Source organism: Passer montanus, unplaced genomic scaffold (assembly GCF_014805655.1).
Source record: "Passer montanus isolate IOZ18808 unplaced genomic scaffold, ASM1480565v1 scaffold50, whole genome shotgun sequence".
Classification (NCBI taxonomy): Eukaryota; Metazoa; Chordata; class Aves; order Passeriformes; family Passeridae; genus Passer; species Passer montanus.
In genome coordinates, this window is record NW_024369930.1 from 6,023,683 (window position 1) to 6,035,188 (window position 11,506).

Consider the following 11,506-nt stretch of genomic DNA (forward strand, 5'->3'; position numbering starts at 1 on the left):
TCTAGCAGGCAATTAGCCAGCCATTGAATGGAGAGAGATAGTAAGCTACAGGACAGATACAGGGTGCTCTCTCCAGCAACTTCACTGACCACTGTGATTTTCCTCATATTTCAGTCATTTGTAAGACTCATCAAGCAAGAACAGGGAAAATACATAGTTGAACATTAAACGGATCCTGAATTATAATGCTAAGGCTAGCTAAAAATAAATCTGATTCTTATCTTTTTCGCTGGAAGGCATCCTGTGAACTAAAAGAGACAAAAGACCAGACAGCACACAAAATTATTTCTTCACTTAACACAAGTGGGACTTAGCATGGGCACTCCCTGGAACAGTGCTTTAATGCTTGCACTTGTGTGACACTCACAAAATTCAGGTGTAGGTAAAAAAGAAAGCACTTGGTTCTCACTAAGCACCTAATCCCAGCTTTCAGCAAGTTTAATAGTTACCAGTTAAACCATGCCTAGAGAAAATCCTTAATTGCATAGGTAAATTTTCAGCAACTGGAATTTATATTGGATTCTATGTGCACATACCCAAAAGAATAAGGGTCCCAAGGGGAAAAAGGAGACAGAAGAACTCCTGCCCTTAACCAAAGGAACAGTCATACTACACCATCTGCTAGTCTCCATACTAATTGATACCTGCACAGGTTATATTGTGGTGATGCTGTAATTCTATCCATCTTATGCAGTGGCTGTTATCAGTTCTGTTTCTGTGTGAGTCTGTCCTTTGGTAATGTCATGCTCTCTGTCCATTTGGTTGTTTTTGAGACTTGCTCCACATGGCAGTTACCACTTCACCATCTCTGCTGCAGGAATTGCTTACAGTACAACCTTTTTGCCCCAGTCTAAAATCTGATACAAACTGTTCTGCCTCAAAAGCTGTCCAGTGTGAATGGACATGCAGATGTACTTTATTTTCTTTTCCTGATATTGAACTGATTGAAAACTTTCCTGATATTGAATTGATTCTTTTATTATCAGACTTACAAGAAGTGTTTATCTGTAAGACTTTGCCACCCTGAATTATCTTTTTTCCTGTGCTCACCCTAGAGGACCACTAGAAGGTTGTGAAAGTCTCCAGCTAGCTCACAGCATGCTCAGGGAGAGCTGTCCCAGAAGTCTCTTTTTGCATTGCTTAAATGAAATAGCTGTACAGAAATGGAGAATATAATGGGAAAACAGGGACTTAAACTGCTGTATGGCACCTCATGGAAAATGGGTAAGCAGACAGACAAAAATAGAAGTTGTCTTGAAGTGTGCAAGGCCACAGAATAGTGCTGGAATTGACATTCACCCCACTAAATAGGTGGGATGGATACCAAATGACTTTAACTTATCCACTTAGCTAGGCAGATAAAGACTAGACTCAGGGGACTTCAAGAACATTTCCTAATATGACTTTTTCAGGAAGAGATTGTAAGTTATAAAAGTATAAGCCATCCTTCCTCTCCTGCCCTCTTTTTGGACATCACTGATCTTGTGTAACTCTTAACTTTTCATCTCTCTAAGAAGAAATGCTTCAGAGTTTCATCACAGTAATTTTAGGCTTTTGTTGTCAGGATCAAACGTGCCTTCCTGATTTTTTTTAAAAGCCCACTGCAGACAAAGTTCCAGATGCAACTTGCATAAGCAGATCTATGTTAGGTCTAACTGAGCTACTCTGGGTACTATAGCAGCAGCCTGCTATTGGGGACCTCTGTGCTAAATTAGTGAATTAATGAACTAGTAACCTAGAAAATTAGCAGGCTACACTGCTGGATAAATGCAAGTCAACTAGTTGAAATTAGCTTAAATTTGTTTGAAAAATCTGTAGTTACTCTACAAAGATGTACAAAGCTGAGAACTGTATCTGTGATCTTGGACCTTAAATTACACTCTGCCACGTAGCAATACATTACAGTCTCACTGGCCAGCAGACCACTGAGTTGGAATTCAGGACCCTGAATCAGCTATTTCTCAGCCTTACACTGAAATGAAATCCAGCCCAGCTTGACCTTCTCCATCACCTGGTTTCATGGGTGGAATAAGAATTGGGCATGAGACCAGCAAGCAGCAATACTGTGCTCTGTCTGTAAGGTCTCTGATCTGCAGGAACTAAGGAGCTAGGGTTTGTTTGTACTGAGCAGCACAACACTTTGCAGTTTAGACTGGACTTGAGAAAGTTTAGATGTTTTAGATTAATAATGTGTTGAATACTGTGTGTATAAAAACCTTTCTTTCTTTTCTGAATTTAATGACTGCTTAATCATGCTTCCCCAGCAGACAGTAAAAGAGCATAAACACTTTAGATTCTTTTCCCATTTTCCTTAAAATAGTGTACCATTAATTTTCTGTATCTTAAGAGTTATTTTTTGGTGGTTTCTAGGCTTGACCTTTGGATAATCATCCCTCATTGCATATAGCAACATTTCAACCCATATATTGAAGCGCTTAGACTTTAAACATCTCTATTTTACACTTATCTTTTAAGGAAGGTTTAATTTAATTAACGAGGTCATAGTATCCTAACTCCCAACTTCTGTTTGCGATGTTCAAAATCTTTGCAAAAAGACTATCTAAAAAGCATCATGTTTGTTGTCATGCTGCATTTATGTTTGTTTCCTAAGCAATACAACAAAGACATCTCTTAATGAAGAGCAAAGAGTTAACCACAGACACAGTTTTTTAATCAAGTAGCATTTAATTAAATTGGAAAATCATCCTTTTGTAGGGCCCAAAATGTGGAACCTAAATAGCGATATATGTCAAATTGCTCTTCTTTGAATAAGTACTACAGCTTGCAAGACAGTAATTTTAAAATGTCAAAAAACTTTAGCACCAGAACATTTGAAATGCCAGAAATTTTTTGTTAAGTTTTTAGAGTTTTCATGCTAAATAACTTATTCATCTCATAACTCATTTAACCTCTCTCTTAATTTCTTTTTCTGAAGTGGAAAATTATTTGTTTCTACTAAGTGCAAGCAATCCCATACTCTAAGTTAATTAAAACATCCACATGAAACATCCCTACAGCTATCTTAATTGGTTTTTTACTCCTGTTTTAATTTTTAGTGGGACTTCTATTAGTATTTTCTGCATATTTTCCAAAAAAACAAGATTTGTATGAAGGGTGGTCTCCCTCTGATATATTTTTAATTAATTGCCCGATTTCAAATGAAGCTGGCAGTGGGTTTGTCTGCCAGTTATTAAGTCTCAAAATTACTGTGAGGACACTAGGGGTAGCCACTACTGATGTGTCTCTTGACAGCAAATGAAGGAGAACTGAGAAGCCTTCTACTCTGTTTGGCAGGATTTGAATGAGTCAAGCCATTCTCCTACTGTGGTCCCGGCAACAAGCTGGAAAAAGGCAAGCAGAGGGTGTACAAATGATGTACAAGTGACTGGAATGATGTACAAATTACCAGAATTACAAGGTAGGGGGGAGGCATCTGAGATATAGAAGGGAGCTGAGGGTATTGGAAGGAAGTACAGGAAGCAAAGAGAAAGGCTGGAAGAATATTTTGATGGCATCGTGGTGGGAAGTTGTAATGAACACAGAATACAAATTTATTAAAAAACAATCTACATTGGTTTTAACACTCATGAAACACAGCAGTGGTTTCATAGTTCAGCACTGTCTTATTTTTGGTGAGAAAAACTAAGTATGCCTTTATCAATATGTTGTTATTGACCATGGGGGGATTCAAGCTACTTGAAAGTAATTGTAATTACTTGTAATTTTTGTAGTTTTAAAAAAGTTATGAAAAATCCTGAACCAAAATTCTTTTGACTTGGGTACAGCACTGTGAGCTGGTTACCTTGAGCTACCTGGAGCTGATCTAGATGCCTGCAGCTAAACACTTCTGAAAATTTGTCTGCAGTGTGTTGTAGGATGCTTTTTTGTCATTATCAGCTCAATGAGAAATACTGTGTGCTGCTAGAGGATGCAGATGCTGTTCACACACTACATAAATGTATTTTGTAAAAATATACCCTTAGGAAGGCTTTTTTAAGGGATTCTTCTGAATGTATCTAAGGAAGTATGTGATTGAACAGCTCTGTAGAGGGATGCTTCAAAATGTGTTGAGGAGCTTTGGTGGTTTATTAGACTGCATGTTTGTCAGAGAGAAAGCATTGGAAATACAATGTATTTGTGTATGATTATTCAAATTGTAATTGCCACCCTATCCTCAACTGTATTTTGGTAATGGGAAAAGTAACAGCAGGAAAATGAGTGGAATTATTATTTGTAGACCTGCAGTGACTAACAGTGGCCTGAAAACTTAATGGACCTATGAAAGAACACTCTGTCTGCAGAGTGTTGTCCACAGGAAAGTCTCTGTACAGAAACTGCCCACCCAGGGCTGCTGTGTGGTGTTACAGTGCAGCAGGGAGCACAGTGTTTCTCTGGGGGCTGTTCACCTAGCTCAGCTATGGGGATTTTCAAATGGGACTTTCAATACTGCACTGGAAAGAGATTTTCACACTTTCTCAGTTTGTAAAAGGCAGTTTCAGACCCTATTGTAAGGTGTGTAAAGCCAAATAGCTGTTGATTAATGCCTTCTCTTCTGTGCCTGGAGAATTTTATGGATTACAGTGAATAAAAGGCTAATTTGTCTCCTAAAGCATATATTGATATATATGTGATTTTCTGCACTACCTAACTTGGGTTAATGGAGTGTTGCTTCAATGTATTGTGTTTCTGGCATGTTCTGACTGTATCCATAATGTCTTTGTATGGCCTGAACTTCCTGTTCATTACAAATTGGTGAACAGCAGTAAGCAGTTCAACAAACAAGCATTTCTTAAGCTGCCAAACTCAAAACCTAAATGACCTAAAGAGAAGTGCAATCAGACCTGCCAACCATAAACAATAAATACTTCTAAAATACAGAATGGCTTACAAATAAAATAAAACTGAAAAGTTAGGTTGACCTGCAGCTCAGCTGTAGTTTATAAAAACATTAAGAATGTTTTCATAAGAAAACAAAATAATAAAGGCAGCACCAGTGCCTGGTAACAACTCCCTGCTTTTCTGCTTTTTTCTCTTTCTGTTGCTTTCATGCACAGTGTAACACACTACAAGCATACAAAAGGAAAGGGCTGCAGGGCTCCTCGAATTGTTCCAGCCAACTCTCTTCATGTTTGACTGCTAACTCCCATGCATAGAGATTAGAGGGAGACTGGAATAGACTTTAAAGTCTACTAAGAAGCTGAAGCAGCAGCACAGCAAGAAGTAGGTGTTCCTTGTTTCATGCAGAAGCCTAAAAATGTACAGGTACTCTCCCTGTTTGGCCCTTTCTTTCACCTTCTCTCTGTAAGAAATGATTCTGAAATTTTTGGGTCTGCACACACTTATACCTGAATTTGAAAAGCTAATGTCAGTTTCTTGGTTAATTTTTCCTCCAGAATCTGCATTCTTCCAAACTGTTTTATCTGTTCCAGCAGAGGTTTCAGAATTACTCAGGACATAATGCTAAGTGCTGCACATTTCCATTTGATTTTCTGTAGCAGCATTTACTAAGGCTAGACAGGAAAATGCCCAGACCTTCCAAACTGGAGCACCAGACTGCAGTGATAGTCTGGTCATTTTTTTGTGTGTATGTGGTAGAAATAGATCCACCCTTGCTTCTATTTCTACAGAATAAAGCCATCAATCCCAACTGTATCAGTGTAGAATTTTTACCTGGATCCACACCCACAGGCAGCAGGCAAATACTAGTCAATAACAGAAAAAAATAACAATGTATTAAGATGTTCATTTAGATATTGTTTTAAAGAAAGGGTTTTATTCTTGGAAAAAGCAGTATGACTGGCAGTGAACCAATTGTCAAGGAATTACAGAAATTAAGGAGCTGAGTTTATTAGTCAAGGCTGTTTGTCTTTCATAGCAATTCATCAAAAATATGCATGTGTTGGAAGCCCTAGGAAGATGAAAAGGTGTTTTTTCAGTCCTGGAAGAGGAGACTGTCCTTTCAAAGATACAATGGTGCTTTTCAAAAGAGCAGTGACTGTGAAACTTGTCCATCAATGGAAGGCTCCTTTCAGAGCAAATCTCGCTCTGCTGCTTTAGGTAGCTATTCTCTGACATTCCCAATTGACTAAAATTATTGTTGCATAAAATATCTGTAAATATTACGTCTTTGATATGAGTAAAAAGCAGGGGAAAACCCAGATAAATTGCATAAGCAACCAATTTCTGAATGGTGTCTGTTGAACCAGGCTCCTCCCTCACCACAAGCTAAGAAGAAAGAAAACTCTGGACTTCAGTATTGAGGGCTTGCTTGTGTGACTTACCCCAGCTCAAACTGTGACTGGCCAACGGGACTTCAGCCAGAAACACTTCACCTCTCATTCTCTTTTCCCTGCTTTTTCTATTCCACTTCAACACACAGTTTCCACAGAAACAGAGCAGTACAAATAGCACAGGTTTTGGGTGCCTTTCTGGAGAAGTAAATGTAACAAAACAGTCTGTATATAATGTCTCATTTTGGTGAAAAGCTTTATTACATTCAGAGGTTATCTGGATACTAAAAATTATATTTAGAATTTGCTCCTTTTTAAACCTTGTGTAGTAACTCCATGGATTGTCTGACAAACTGGCAGCAGAAATATGAATATAATACTCTATTTTATCACTTGGTTTAGGGCTTTTTCAGATTTATTTCCTCCTTACTATTCATCAGCAACATTGGCAAGTGTCTAACAGAAGGAAGAGAATCAGGCATGCCACTGTACCAGCCCACTGTGCCTCACAGCCAAACTTAGTGTTATCCCTAACACTGCACCTATTTCATAGCTACAGGGTAATTTGTACACTGAAAAATACAGTGAAGGTGGCTGCTCTCAGAACATATTCCATGTTCCCAGCTGACCACCTAGCAGGTACCTGAGAGGATTCAGGATTCTGCTCCTCATCCTTGCCTGCATAGGACCCCTTATTTATGTGCTCCTAGTATGGATGCACTGGCCCAGTGAATGCTGAGATAAAACAAACTGCTGTGAAATGACACACTCAATATTACCTATTTCCTATTGGAAACAATGAATCTTTTCTGTACTGCTTCTACAGAGAAGCCTGAAGTCAGTTGTGCTCTTTTTGTTGAGCAGCCAGGAGGACCCAGGGATGAATTTTGCCAGTGCTAATCAATTTGAACAACTCCATATGTGAATGATGAATGCCAGAGGTCTCCTTAATGTATCCCAGTATCTTCAGACAGCAGGAAAGTGATGGGTGATAGAAAGGTGAAGGATTACTTGTATTCTGGATTTTATTGTCTACATGCAAAATTAGGCACATAAAGAAGGAGTACTACATTGTGGTTATAATCTGCAAGTTAACCAAACTCAGGTACCAGGATTTCCTGTATGGATGATGAGGAATGAGATCTTAAAGTCATTCATAACTCTGAGTAAAAAATACCCCAGGTATTCCAATTTCAGTTTCACATCTGTGAGTCTTTGATATGAATGCTGTGACTTCTAAACAGTTTTTAGTGGCCAGATCCAGTTGCACTGAGGAAAACAGGCATTTTACCAGGAGCTTAATAGGGTACAAAATTTCACAGCAATAACAGTGATCAAAGGCAGCTAAAATAATTCATGGAAAACCCAGTGTGACAGCAGGCACAGGCAAGGCATGTAAAGAGCACACTCTGCTACACCACAGGCCAGCATTCAAGCAGCATGAGCTGACAGAAGAGCTCATTTTCTCTCTCTACCTTTGCAGCCCTGGCTTTTCCTGCTGTGTGTGAGGCAGCAGCTTTGCTGCAAGAGAGGGTCCCACCCAGCATCCCTCCCCACCCTCGCTCCCCTGCAGCCCTCATCAGCCCTGTGGGCAGCTCACACTCCAGCCTCTGTCCTGTCCCAGCTGTTCCCTCCTCCTCTGCACAAATACACAGGAAGGTCTTTCACCCCTTAAAGGCCTTCTGAGATAATTGTGAATAGGGGCAGAAATACATAATTATTCCTCCAGCGCAGATCCCTATTTCGTATTCTGTTTGCTCTTTGCCATCTTTGCAAAAGCTGCCACTCACACAGTTGATCTGTGGGTGATCACATCCTGTTTTGTCTACACTGCTGCAGTGATTTACAGCAGCCCTGACTCAATTGTCTAATGGTGAAATTAAGGTAAAAAGAGAAAACATATTTCATAGTTACCTCCCTATCCTATGCTTGAGATTGATTTTATATAGTCATATGCATTTTTATTTTATAATCAGCCTGTAGAGCACATTAATTTTTTTTAAGATATGAACAGACTTGGTCAAAAAAAACCCTCTCTGCCTAAAGTTCTCCTCATCTGCCTAGATAAGATGCTTCTCCACCTTTCTTCTATTGCCAACTAATTGAAAAATGGATTTAGAGATTAATTTCAAAACTAAGCAGCTTTTTATTTAAAAAAAATGGGTGAAGGGAAAAGGGGAAGCATCAACTTAAAGGTGATGGCCTATTAAAGTGATATAAACTTTGATAATTTGTTTTCTCAGACAACCCTTTTTTGTCATTATTTTGGAAATCTGTATGATTCATTTTGGTCTGTTTTCAAAAGTCCTCAAAGAACCTTCTCGCTGAAATTGCATTGTGAATAAAATTCTGTATTTTCAAAAAAAATCCCTTTTTCATACTTTTATATTTTTAAATTTTGCATGGTAATGAGTTATCACCCCCACTTTTTGCTTCATGCAAGGCCTCAAAATAAGCATGAAAAATGCAAACAACCTACATGTGAAAAATACATTAAGCTTTTAATAGTTCTTTGGTTTTAGTTCTCTGTGGTGCTATTACTGGCAGGTAAAAATCAGGCTAGTTAAGTGCAGCTGGTGCAAAGGGGTGTAAAATTACAACTTATCTGCTTGATTGTCTGTGCCCCTGGGAGGCATAAAACTGAGGAAGAGCGAGAGCAGTTATTACTGCTCTATTTTATTAGCTTTTTCTATAGACTGGGAACATCTCAACTTTGTACCTTAAGATTTTCAACGAGCATCTTTGGAGGAGATTGACTCAAGATGCTTCTCACTTGCGTTCTCTTCCTAGCCAGATTTATGCTCCCATCTGCTGAGATGTGCTATCCTGATTTCCCCTCCTGAGGAGCCTGGGAGTAGGAAGACATTACAAACTTCTTAGACTTTGGTCATATTTTTTTTCCACAAAACAAACCTCCTTTAGGTTACATTAAACAAAATTTCTATGGGAATGTACTGATACATTGTAATAGAGATTAAGATCATATTTTAATGATACCACCCAATAGATATATTAGATAATTTATAATAGAAAGGGTTTTAATTGTTAAACCAACCAGAGGGGAAAAAATTCAAGCTCAAGCCATATTATTATTTTCTTTTTACATTTTACACTATAATTCTGTATGTAAAAGGAGCATTTGACTAATGGATAGAGAAAATAGTTATGACTACAACCCCTTTGCCAGCTTACACTTGGAAACCATATTAAGGGTAGATCATAACAGAAGGTGACTGAGCAAGCCATCTTCAATGATCTCTACTTGCCAGGGAGGATCAGTTTTATCTCTGCAGCACAACTAACATTTCCCTCTTTCCAGCCCCTGAATCATAGGAAGGGTAATCTCGTGCATTTTGTCTGTAGATTCTCAGACACAGGCAGACAATTCTTTAATATGTCAGAGAATGCTTGTTGCTATTGAGAAAGGAGTAATAAACTTTTCTGAATAAATTAGAAGACTTGGGAAACACATAAGAATGATCTTATTAAGCTATTTACCTTGTGGTAGCACCTGCAGGTCCTTCAAAATGCTGCTTCTTCAGTGTTTGAGGTACTTCATACCACTCCAAATTCTATCTGAGCTGATGGTAGTAGATGATAGATGAACACACAGTCAACAGGGAAAACTAAGAGAAGGGTAATTATCATACCAAGCACAGCTGTAAGATACAAGCTACTTAATTACTGACAAGGATTTTGAAGACAAGTAGGTACCTAATGTAGGAATTTGGAGGAGGAAAAATAAGTATTTTAGGGAAGCTGTCCTGCACAAGATAGAAGAAGCAAAAAGTTACATGACAGAAAACTTGGATCAATGCATGGTAGAAGTCTTGCTGAAGGTTTCCCCCAGCCAGATATTTTCAGGACGAAGTTTTTGCCTGGGAGAGGTGAAGAAACAACTTTTCAACATACCACAGCCACAGTCAATGGCCAAATGACAGCAATGTTCAAATGACACATAGCTCTCCCTGTGTTGCCCCTACCACTCATGCAGCCTGGGGTCAGTGATGTCCTAGCACTGGCTTCCTCCTTGGCACTACAGCTGTCACAAGTGCCATAATCTGCCTTGTCAGTCACTGACCTCCACTGCTGTCTCCAGTCCGCTGCTCACCTCTCCTCAGAAGTGCACTGAGCCCATTCCTGATATCCCTGCTGGTATCTGCTAGGTTCATTGAGTTCCAAGTGTGAAGGCTGGACAGGGGGTAAGCTAAAGCTCTGTAGAAAAGACAAAGATTTGATCCCCTAGGGCTTTATAAAATAAATCTCTATGGATCCATCTCTGCTCAGACCTAAGGAGAGCTGCATCTTTGCTCCTTCCTTTTTTCCTAGATGAGGTCTTTTATAAGCTAGTCATTGAGGAATTCATGCATTCCTGGGATTTTTTTAAAATCCTGAGATGCAGTACTGCATTGTTACTTTCTTATCCTACTCCAAGGGAGCAGGTAAGTACAAGAGATAAATAAGTTACCCACATACATATACCAGTTGTAAGTCTCATCACATAAGGAGACTGTGAATACAATACAACCAGAGAATAAGAAGTATGAGACACTAAATCATTAATAGTCTGGCTCAGAGGAAGCCTGAGACAGGCTGGGATTGGGACATGACACACAGGGTCTGAAAAATAAGGACAAATCTAGTGAAGTTAATGAAAATACCTTCTTTGCACCAGTGCTTAAAATAGAAGAGGGTAGAAGATGACATTCTGACTATGTCAGAAAGGACTGACAGCACAGATCTGGCCTGGTTTTTAAAGTGATTTGCGTAGGTTTTGAATGGTACTCGAACATTCCCTTGTCCTGACACTAAAGTTCAATTAGCACCACGTATTTCAGATGCCGGGGAGGCTCAGGAATCCATCTCGTGTACACGATTCCCTACTTTGGCTATAGCCGCTTTTTGGAAATTAAACTTTTGTTCTGCACAGTTGCAGTCCTCCCGGGAAGCACCGCCTGCCTACCCCCATCTCCCCACAAGCAGGCGGAGCAGGCCGGCGGTGCAGCGCGGGCAGGAGCGGCCCCTCCGCAGGCACCGCCCCGGCCCCGGCTCGGCTCCCGCGCGGCGTCAGGCGGCGGGGCCNCCCGGCCCGCGGGCTCCGAGCGCCGCTGCGCTCCCCGCCTGCGCCCTCCGCGCTGCCCCCGCCGCAAGGCTTGGCCTTGGGGCGCTGCTGCTGCACCGTCCCCCTCTCCTCGGTCGCCTTTTAATCCCACGTGCCTGGTCTCACGAGAAAGCGGCTTCGCACCCGGCGCTGCCGGGCTCCGGCTCTGTGTCTC